Here is a 9,244-nt window from a genome sequence, read left to right as displayed (position 1 = left end):
GATCTGCTGAAAGTCATTTCTCTATCCATATATGTATATCATTAATGCATCTTAAGTTATGAGAATTGTGTAGTATGGTTGTCACTAAAACATGCTGTAAGTTGGGGAATCAGCCAGATATTAGCTCCCCAGAGGCAACAGCAAGGAAAGTAACCAACACTCGATGGGTTGTTTGACTCCCCACCCAACAGCCATTGTCCAGCAAGGGAGCTACAATGCAATGACTCACCTGCTTGTGGCCACATCAGGTGAATTGTTCAACCTTGCTTGGAGAAACTCAGTAATGCTCACCTGACTCTGAAGGGTGGGGGAGGGAGGGGCAAAGCCAAGGGGGAGGAAAGGACACGATAAAAGGAAGAGACGTTTGCCAGCTCTTCCTCTCTCTTCCTCCTACACTACAGACACCACACCAAGCGACTAAAGTGCTGATCAAAGGGGAGAGCCTGGCTGAAGAGCAGCCAGCCAGCCTGTGGTGAGAAGCATCTAAATTTGTAAGGGCATTGAAAGTGTTAAGATCAGCTTAGAATGCGTTTTGCTTTTATTTCATTTGACCAAATCTGATTTGTTGTGCTTTGACTTACAATCACTTAAATCTATCTTTATCGTTAATAAATGTGTTTGTTTATTCTACCTGAAGCAGTATTAAAGGGTGAACTGTCAGGTTGGAGGGAGGTTACTAGTGGAGTGCCTCAAGGTTCGGTTTTGGGACCCATTTTATTTAATCTATTTATAACTGACCTCGGAACCGATTGCAGGAGTGGGCTGATAAAGTTTGCGGATGATACGAAGGTGGGAGGCGTTGTAAATTCGGAGGAGGATAGGGATATCCTGCAGGGAGACTTGAATGAGCTTGTGAATTGGAGTATCAAAAATAGGATGAAATTTAATAGTGAAAAGTGTAAGGTGATGCATTTGGGGATGACTAATAACAATTTTAGTTACAAGATGGGGACGCATTGGTTAGAAGTAACGGAAGAGGAGAAGGACCTAGGGGTCCTTGTAGACCGCAGGATGACTATGAGTCGACAATGTGACGTGGCGGTGAAAAAAGCCAATGCTGCCTTGGGATGCATTAGGCGAGGTATATCTAATAGGGATAAGGAGGTCCTGCTCCCGTTGTACAAGGCGCTGGTGAGACCTCATTTGGAGTACTGTGTGCAGTTCTGGTCTCCCATGTTTAAAAAAGATGAACTCAAACTGGAACGGGTGCAGAGAAGGGCCACTAGGATGATCAGAGGAATGGAAAACCTGTCGTATGAAAGGAGACTAGAGGAGCTTGGGTTGTTTAGTCTGACAAAGCGAAGGCTGAGGGGGGATATGATTGCTATCTTTAAATATATTAGAGGGATTAATACAAGGGAGGGAGAAGAATTATTCCAGCTTAGTACTAATGTGGATACGAGAACGAATGGATATAAACTGGCCGTGGGGAAGTTCAGGCTTGAAATTAGACGAAGGTTTCTGACCGTCAGAGGGGTGAAATATTGGAACGGCCTTCCGAGGGAAACGGTGGGGGCGACGGACCTGTCTGGTTTTAAGATTAAGTTAGATAAGTTTATGGAGGGAATGGTTTAATGGTAAAACATAGTAGTCAAGGAAAACCAAGCAATGGTAGGTAAATAGTATAATGGCTAACAGGGGTCAGGCTGGAGACTCTTGCCTATATGCTCAGGGTCTTACTGATCGCCATATTTGGGGTCTGGAAGGAATTTTCCTCCAGGGCAGATTGGCTGAGCCTCTGGAGGTTTTTCGCCTTCCTCCGCAGCATGGGGCAGGGATCACTAGCAGGAGGGTCTCTGCCGATTGAAGTCACTAAAAACAGGATTGGGGACTTCAACAGCAGAGTCCAGGGAAGGGGTAGGGACGGTTTTATGGCCTGCAGCATGCAGGGGGTCAGACCAGATGATCATAATGGTCCCTTCTGACCTTAAAGTCTATGAGTCTATGAGTTTGAAGCGTGTCAGAGACTCCCCTTGGGATAACAAGCCTGGGACATATCAATGTCTTTGTTAAATTGATGAACTCATATAAGCTCACAGCATCCAGCGGGCATAACTGGATGCTGTAAGATGGAACGTCCTAGGGTTGTGTCTGCGACCAGAGATAGTGGCTAGTGTCATTCGGTTGCACAATCCAAGGAGTAGCTGACATGCCAGAGGCTGTGTGTGAACAGCCCAGGAGTGGGGGGTTCTCACAGCAGAGCAGCGTAAGGCTGGTTCCCAGAGTCAAGGATTGGAGTGACCTAGCAGTTCTAATTAATTAAATTAATTAAAACAGGTTAATTAAAACAGTTTTTTCACCAACACCAGTTACCGTTCGGTGCTCGGGAGATCGAATGTCATCTCTGATGTTATTCCTGATAACATCAGAGGGGAATGTCACACACATACTGTGCCAAGCAGCGACTGAACCATATAATACAGTTTAGGATTCCATCGCAGAGGGAGGGCGGGGTCCAAGTGTGTAGGGAGGATCCTTCCTTGTGGTATGGGAGTGCCTGGCCTGCTGCCAAATATTAACTGCATCACAGCTGGTTACAAACTCTCATAAAAGTGCCAGGCTTTGTCCATGTTGGGGGTTTGCCCCAATTCCAGCTGTTGGGGCAGCTGCCCCAGTGCAAAGCCCTGGTGTAAATGGGGGAAGTCACCCCAAGCCATGATTTTCACTGGTGCAGCTTAGCCCATGTTGTAGCTAGCTACGTGCGGATGGTTACCCCAGTTTGTTTTGTACCCGAACCCCTTTGTGGAAGACTCGAGAAGCTTGATACCAGCAAAGATATAACAGCCTTTCCAGCAGGGGGTCAACTGCACCAGTGCAAATAGCGGGTTTGTGTGTCTGCACCTAGGGGGCAATGCTGGTTGGAGTTGGTGCAAATTCCCAGTGTGGATACGGTCTGAGCATCCCACGTAATAAGAAAATCGCTGTGGAGCTGCAGAAGGTGTAAATACCGCAAGCTAATGACGCAGGTGATTAAACACAAAGCAGATCAGTTAAGAACATAACCCTCATTTTTATTCCCCCTAGGGCAGCTCTTGTGATAATTACGCCTTGCAGTGTCATCCTCAATCTTCAAATCTGAATGCATCCTGGTTTTGAAAAGCACTAACAGCCCAGTGTCAACCGGAGCTCAGTAGTAACCTTGGAACTGGTCTGCTAGAATGTCACACAAAAGACCTGAATCCTCAGGTAAGATGATATACTCTGAAACCATACCCTTACCGTGAACATTGTTACATGTAGAGCACTGGTCTCCAACCTTTTTAAGCACAAGATCACTTTTTGAATGTAGGTGCAACCCAAGATCCACCCTGCCCCTTCCCCAAGGCCCCACCCCGCTCATTCCATCCCCCCTCCCTCCATCACTCGATCTCCCCTACCCTCACTCACTTTCACCAGGCTGGGGCAGAGTGTTGGGGTGTGGGAAGGGGTGTGTGCTCTGGGCTCGGGCCGAGGGGTTCGAAGTAGGTGATGCAGTGGGGCTAAGGCAGGCTCCCTGCCTGCCCCGGTCCCGTGCCGCTCCCAGAAGCGGCCGTCACATCCCTAAGGCCCCTGGGGGTGGGCATGTGGCTCTGCCAGCTGCCCCTCCCTGAAGGCACCACCCCCGCAGCTCCCATTGGCCGTAGTTCCCTGTTCCCAACCAATGGGAGCTGCGGAGCTGGCACTGGGGCAGAAGCAGCGTGCGGAGACCGCCCCTGCCCTCCCCCAGGGGCCACAGGGACATGACAGCTGCTTCCAGGATCAGCACGGGGCCAGGGCAAGCAGTGAGCCTGCCTTAGCCCCACTGCGCCGCCAGACTTTTAGTGGCCGAAAATCTCCCGGATTGGCTGCAGTAGACTCCATGAGATTGATTAAACTGAGAGGTGCTGAGATACCACAGTGATGGGTACCAGTGCAAAACCTCTAAGCCCTGTAGGGAAAAACAAAAAAGTGTTCTGTTTTTGTCAGTCTTAGGCTTTGCACAGAGCAAGGGCTGAGCTGCTAAAGTTAAATCAAGGTTGAAACCTGCTTACGATCTGGGCTAGATCCTCAGCTGGTGCAAATTGGTCTGGCTGCATTGAAGACAGCAGAGCTCTGCCGAGTTAGCTGAGGACTTCGCCCCTGACATTTGAACTGTTTTCAACCCCGTTTCTTAGTAAAACTTGTTATAGTTAAAGTTGTTATAGTTAAGGTTAACGATTGCACCCAGGAGTTCTAGGCATTGACCAGAACCCCATTGTGCTAGGCGCTGTACAAATACAAAGAGCAAAACAACAGTCCCTGCCCCAAAGAGCTGACAATGTAAGCATAAGGCAAGAGACAATAATAGAAATGGACAGATTGGGAAGCGCGATGAGACAATATTGTCTCATGAGAGGCTGTGGTTCCAGCACAGCAGCAGCCTATCCGCTGTCAGGTTTTTGCAGGCATTCCGGCCCAGCAGAGCGCTAAGGAGGGCTTTGAAGGTGGTGTGACGGGGTTTACAGACCCCACCCAGAGACAGAGAGAGTAAAGGAGCAGTACTGGACAAAGAGCCCCGCCCCTTAGCAGCTGCGGAGCAGGTTCCAAATGGGGGATCTGCTGTAAAGGGGACCCTGACAGCCAAGTGTGGTTGAGGGGAAGAGTGAAGGGGAGGCCGTCTGAAGGGAGGAAGCCAGTTTGCTGTTTCTGGGGACAATACAATGCACAGGAGAGGGTCTGGACTATGGGTAAGAGCCAACCAGGAGCATAGGGGCCTGATCTTTTCCCCTTCCCCACTCCCTGCTGAGGGGAAATAACTGGACACTAGGAAGGGAACTGGGGAATGCCTATTTGGCTGAGTGAGCTGCTGAGACTGAATGAGAACTGCCTGCTGCGGGACGGGGGCAGTAGGATACGACCATGCCCCAAACGGAAAGAGATCAGGAGGTATGAAGCAGCCCCGGAGAGGTTGGCCAGGTGCACCAGGAAGAAGCAACCGAGACATTCCATGCCTCTCCCTCTTGGTCCCTGGGCTGGGACCCAGTGGAGAGGGAGGGCCCAGGCAGGGCCGGCTCGAGGGTTTTTGCCGCCCAAAGCAGCGGGGGGGGGGGGGGAAAAAATCCGTGATCACGATCGGCGGCACTTCGGCGGCAGCTCCACCACGCCGCTTTCTTTTTCCTGAGGTACCCGCCGCTGAATTGCCACCGAAGAGCTGAATGTGCCGCCCCTCTTCATTGGCCGCCCCAGGCACGTGCTTGCTGCGCTGGTGCCTGGAGCCACCCCTGATTTAGGTTAGATATTAGGAAAGCTTTCTAACAGTAAGGAGAGTTAAGCACTTTATCATTTGTTAAATATACCTAACGCTACAGAGAAGGTAAGGTCAGAGAAATGCACTTTGCACATGAACCAGTAAGTGGTGAGGTTTGTGATGGTCTTCAGTTCTTGGGCGACTCCGTTTCACACTCCCAGAGCACCCCAGGGAAAGTTCAGTCTGCTGCACAAGGTTTGCTCGTATAGTTGAGAGTTCCATTGGGCCAGAGGAGCGAAGTTATAGACCACGGTCTTCATCACCCAGCTTTAGAGAGTCTGTTAGGTATCCTGGGACCGGGCCATGGAGTGTCTTCAAGATAAGGACCAAGACCTTAAATTTGACAGGGCTTCATGCACAAGTCCACTGGGCTGGATGCAGTGCATCCGAGGGGGCCGAGGGAGTTGGCTGGTGTGATTGCAAAGCCATTGGCCATTGTCTTTGAAAACTCGTGGCAATCGGGGAAGGCCCCAGACGATTGAGAAAAGGCAAATCTAGTGCCCAGCTATAAAAAAGGGAAGAAGGAGAATCCGGGGAACTACAGATCAGTCAGCCTCACCTCAGTCCCTGGAAAATTCCTGAAGCAGGTCCCCGAGGAATCCAGTTTGAAGCACTTGGAGAAGAGGAAGGTGATCAGGAACAGTCAACATGGATTCACCAAGGGCAAGTCATGCCTGACCAACTTGATTGCCTTCTAAAATAAGATAACTGGCTCTGTGGATATGGGGAAAGCGGTGGATGTGATATATCTTGACTTTAGCAAAGCTTTTGATACGGGCTCCCACAGTATTCTTGCCAGCAAGTTAAAAAAGTATGGATTGGATGAATGGACTATAAGGTGGATAGAACTCTGGCTAGATCATCGGGCTCAACGGGATCAACGGCTCGATGTCTAGTTGGTAGCCGGTATCAAGCGGAGAGCTCCAGGGTTCTGTCATAGGGCTGGTTTTGTTCAACATCTTCATTAATGATCTGGATGATGGGATGGATTGCACTCTCAACAAGTTCGCAGATGACACTAAGCTGGGGGGAAGGTGGTAGATATGCTGGAGGGTAGGGATAGGGTCCAGAGTGACGTAGACAAATTGGAGGATTGGGCTAAAAGAAATCTGATGAGGTTCAACAAGGACAAGTGCAAGAGTCCTGCACTTAGGACAGAAGAATCCCATGCACTGCTACAGGCTGGGGACCGACTGGCTAGGCAGCAATTCCCCAGAAAAGGACCTGGGGATTGCAGTGGACAAGAAGCTGGCTATGAGTCAGCAGTGTGCCCTTGTTGCCAAGAAGGCTAACGGCATATTGGGCTGCATTAGTAGGAGCATTGCCAGCAGATCGAGGGAAGTGATTATTCCCCTCTATTTGGCACTGATGAGGCCATATCTGAAGTATTGCGTCCAGTTTTGGGCCCCCCACTACGGAAAGGATGTGGACAAATTGGAGAGAGTCCAGCAGAGAGCAACGAAAATGATCAGAGGGCTGAGGCACATGACTTACGAGGACCAGACTGAGGGAACTGGGATTGTTTAGTCTGCAGAAGAGAAGAGAGGGGGGATTTGATAGCTGCTTTCAACTACCTGAAGGGGGATTCCAAAGAGGATGGAGCTCGGCTGTTCTCAGTGGTGGCAGATGACAGAACAAGGAGCAAGGTCTCAAGTTGCAGTGGGGGAGGTCTAGGTTGGATATTAGGAAACACTATTTCACTAGGAGGGTGGTGAAGCACTGGAATGGGTTACCTAGGGAGGTGGTGGAATCTCCATCCTTAGAGGTTTTTAAGGCCCGGCTTGACAAAATTCTGGCAGGGGTGATTTAGTTGGTGTTGCACTGCTATGTTTTATATTAGTTGGAGTTTCCTAAATGCTGAAGGTTTCAGGCCCAGGTTTATTGCATTTTTGTAGCCCAGCCAAGGGGTGACAAAGGCATGAATAACTGCAGCCAGGTCTTAGTGTATGTACAGCCCCTAGCACGGTCTCGGCCTCGGCCTCTAGCAGTACTGTAATGCAAATAACAATGCTGGGTTTATACCAGTAAGTGGGTCAGCGTCTCCGCAGGCCATCTGTACTGAACCTCAGGTCCTTTATTAGTGAGCCTTGTAGCTGGTGTCCATCTCTAGCGCAATCACACTAACGAGAAGGCCCTTTTAATCTGAAAAGGTGCCATGCGGGAAGATATAAATGAATCACCTGCCAAGAAAAAGAGGAGTTTGGACACGTATCGAGCATTCGTACCAAAAGAGCAAGAGTTCCTGAAAACCTGTAAGTATGAAAAACTGCCCCCAGTCCCTGCTGATACTGGGGAGCTGTGCCCGGGATGTGCCTGAAATACACAGGGCTTTGGGGAGAGGGCAAAACTGGACCCAGCCCTGGCTGAGGTTGAGGGTACAGAAGCCGCTCTCCCTCCCCAGGGCTAGGGTGCAAGGCTGCACCAGCCCATGTTCATGTCACTGCTCTATGGCACTTGCAGCAGGGGGGGATCTGGGCCGCGGCATCCCATGGAAGCTGTGATGCTTCTCAGGGCATCCAGGGCTGCGAATCACCTCGTTGCCACCTGCTTCCAGTGTGAGGGAGTCTTGTGCCAGCTGGGCGTTAACGCTATTATACAACCAGCCTGTCAGCCACTCAAGCACTCTCCTCTGGGCTACACCAGCCCTGCCTTTGCCCTGCAGGCTGACAAGAGACATCAGCCAGCCTCCAAATGCCTTCAAAGTGTCCCACTGCTGTGTCCTGCCCCTCGTCACTGGATACCCACAGAAATCCCAGATCCTCTGTTCCCAAAGGAAAAATGTATCCCAGTTTTACCTTAGCCCACCGCTCCTGTCCTGTACCACACACAGCTCTTGAGTTCAATCATAGTTAGGGCCCTTCCAAATTCAATTCACGAACCATTTTGGTCAATTTCACAGTCATAGGATTTTAAAAATCATAAATGTCGTGAGTTCAGCTATTTAAGTTAAGGTTATTGTGTGTGTGTGTGTGGGGGGGGGGGGGGGTTGTGGTACTGCTGCCCTTACTTCTGCGCTGCTGCTACTGCTGGTGGCAGCACTGCGTTCAGAGCTGGGCAGCGGGAGAGTGGCAGCTGCTGGCCGGGAGCCCAGCTCTGAAGGCAGAATTGCTGCTAGCAGCAGCACATAAGTAAGGATGGCACGGTATGGTATGGTATTGCCACCCTTACATCTGCGCTGCTGCCTGAAGAGTTGGGCCCTCAGTCAGTAGCCATCGCTCTCCAGCCGCCCAGCTTTGAAGGCAGCAGCGCCGAAGTAAGGGTGGCATGGTCTGGTATTACCACCCTTACTTCTGCACTCTTGCTTGCGGGGCGCTGCCTTCAGAGCTGGGTGCCTGGCCAACAGCTGCCACTCTCCGGCTGCCCAGCTCTGAAGGCAGCACAGTAGTAAGGGTGACAATACCACAAACCCCCTAATATAACATTGCGACCCCCCTGCAACTCCCTTTTGGGTCAGGACCTCCAATTTGGGAAATGCTGGTCTCCCCCATGAAATCTGTATAGTACAGGGCAAAAGCACACCAAAAAAACAGATTTCACGGTCCGTGACGCGTTTTTCATGGCCATGAATTTGGTAGGGCCTTAATCATAGTGAAACAAAAGGGAATTAGTTTAAGAAAGACTAGAGATTCAACTGGAAACAAGGGTGAGTGATGGAAACAAATGGTTTCATATAAAACAAAATCATAAGACATGAACTAGGGTCTACACTTACTAATAGTTACCTTTCCTAGCTAATAGAGTAGAGTCTCACCCCAAAGTTCTGTCTTTTGCGGCACTTGCTTGTCCCAAGTAGCCAGGACCAAGTCTTCCATGAACCATCCTATGATCTGCTTAATCAGTCTTTTGTCTTTATTCACAGCCAGGGCCATTCCTTCATTGCCATATTGTTCCTTTCCCCTTCCAAGTGGTTTAGAGGTTTATAGTTTGTCTTTGATGGTTTTCCATTGACTTCTCTGAGTTGGGGCATGGCAGACAATTAAGCAATGCACGACATGATTG

General features: G+C 50.0%; 1 long non-coding RNA gene across 2 annotated transcripts; it reads left to right on the top strand.

The window, feature by feature from the left end:
- The first annotated feature begins 358 nt into the window (after positions 1-358).
- On the top strand, positions 359-7,498 carry LOC135978471 (uncharacterized). Of its 2 annotated transcripts, none has more exons than XR_010595890.1 (3): positions 359-491; positions 3,025-3,186; positions 7,396-7,498. It is a non-coding gene; the product is annotated as an uncharacterized LOC135978471 (long non-coding RNA). The 2 variants fall into 2 exon arrangements; XR_010595891.1 differs by having other exon boundaries at positions 360-472.
- The last annotated feature ends 1,746 nt before the right edge of the window (positions 7,499-9,244 follow it).

The sequence above is a fragment of the Chrysemys picta genome, unplaced genomic scaffold (genome assembly GCF_011386835.1).
Source record: "Chrysemys picta bellii isolate R12L10 unplaced genomic scaffold, ASM1138683v2 scaf275, whole genome shotgun sequence".
Taxonomy (NCBI): domain Eukaryota; kingdom Metazoa; phylum Chordata; order Testudines; family Emydidae; genus Chrysemys; species Chrysemys picta.
Note: the sequence above shows the minus strand (reverse complement) of the source record. Positions and strands in the feature narration are given on the sequence as shown.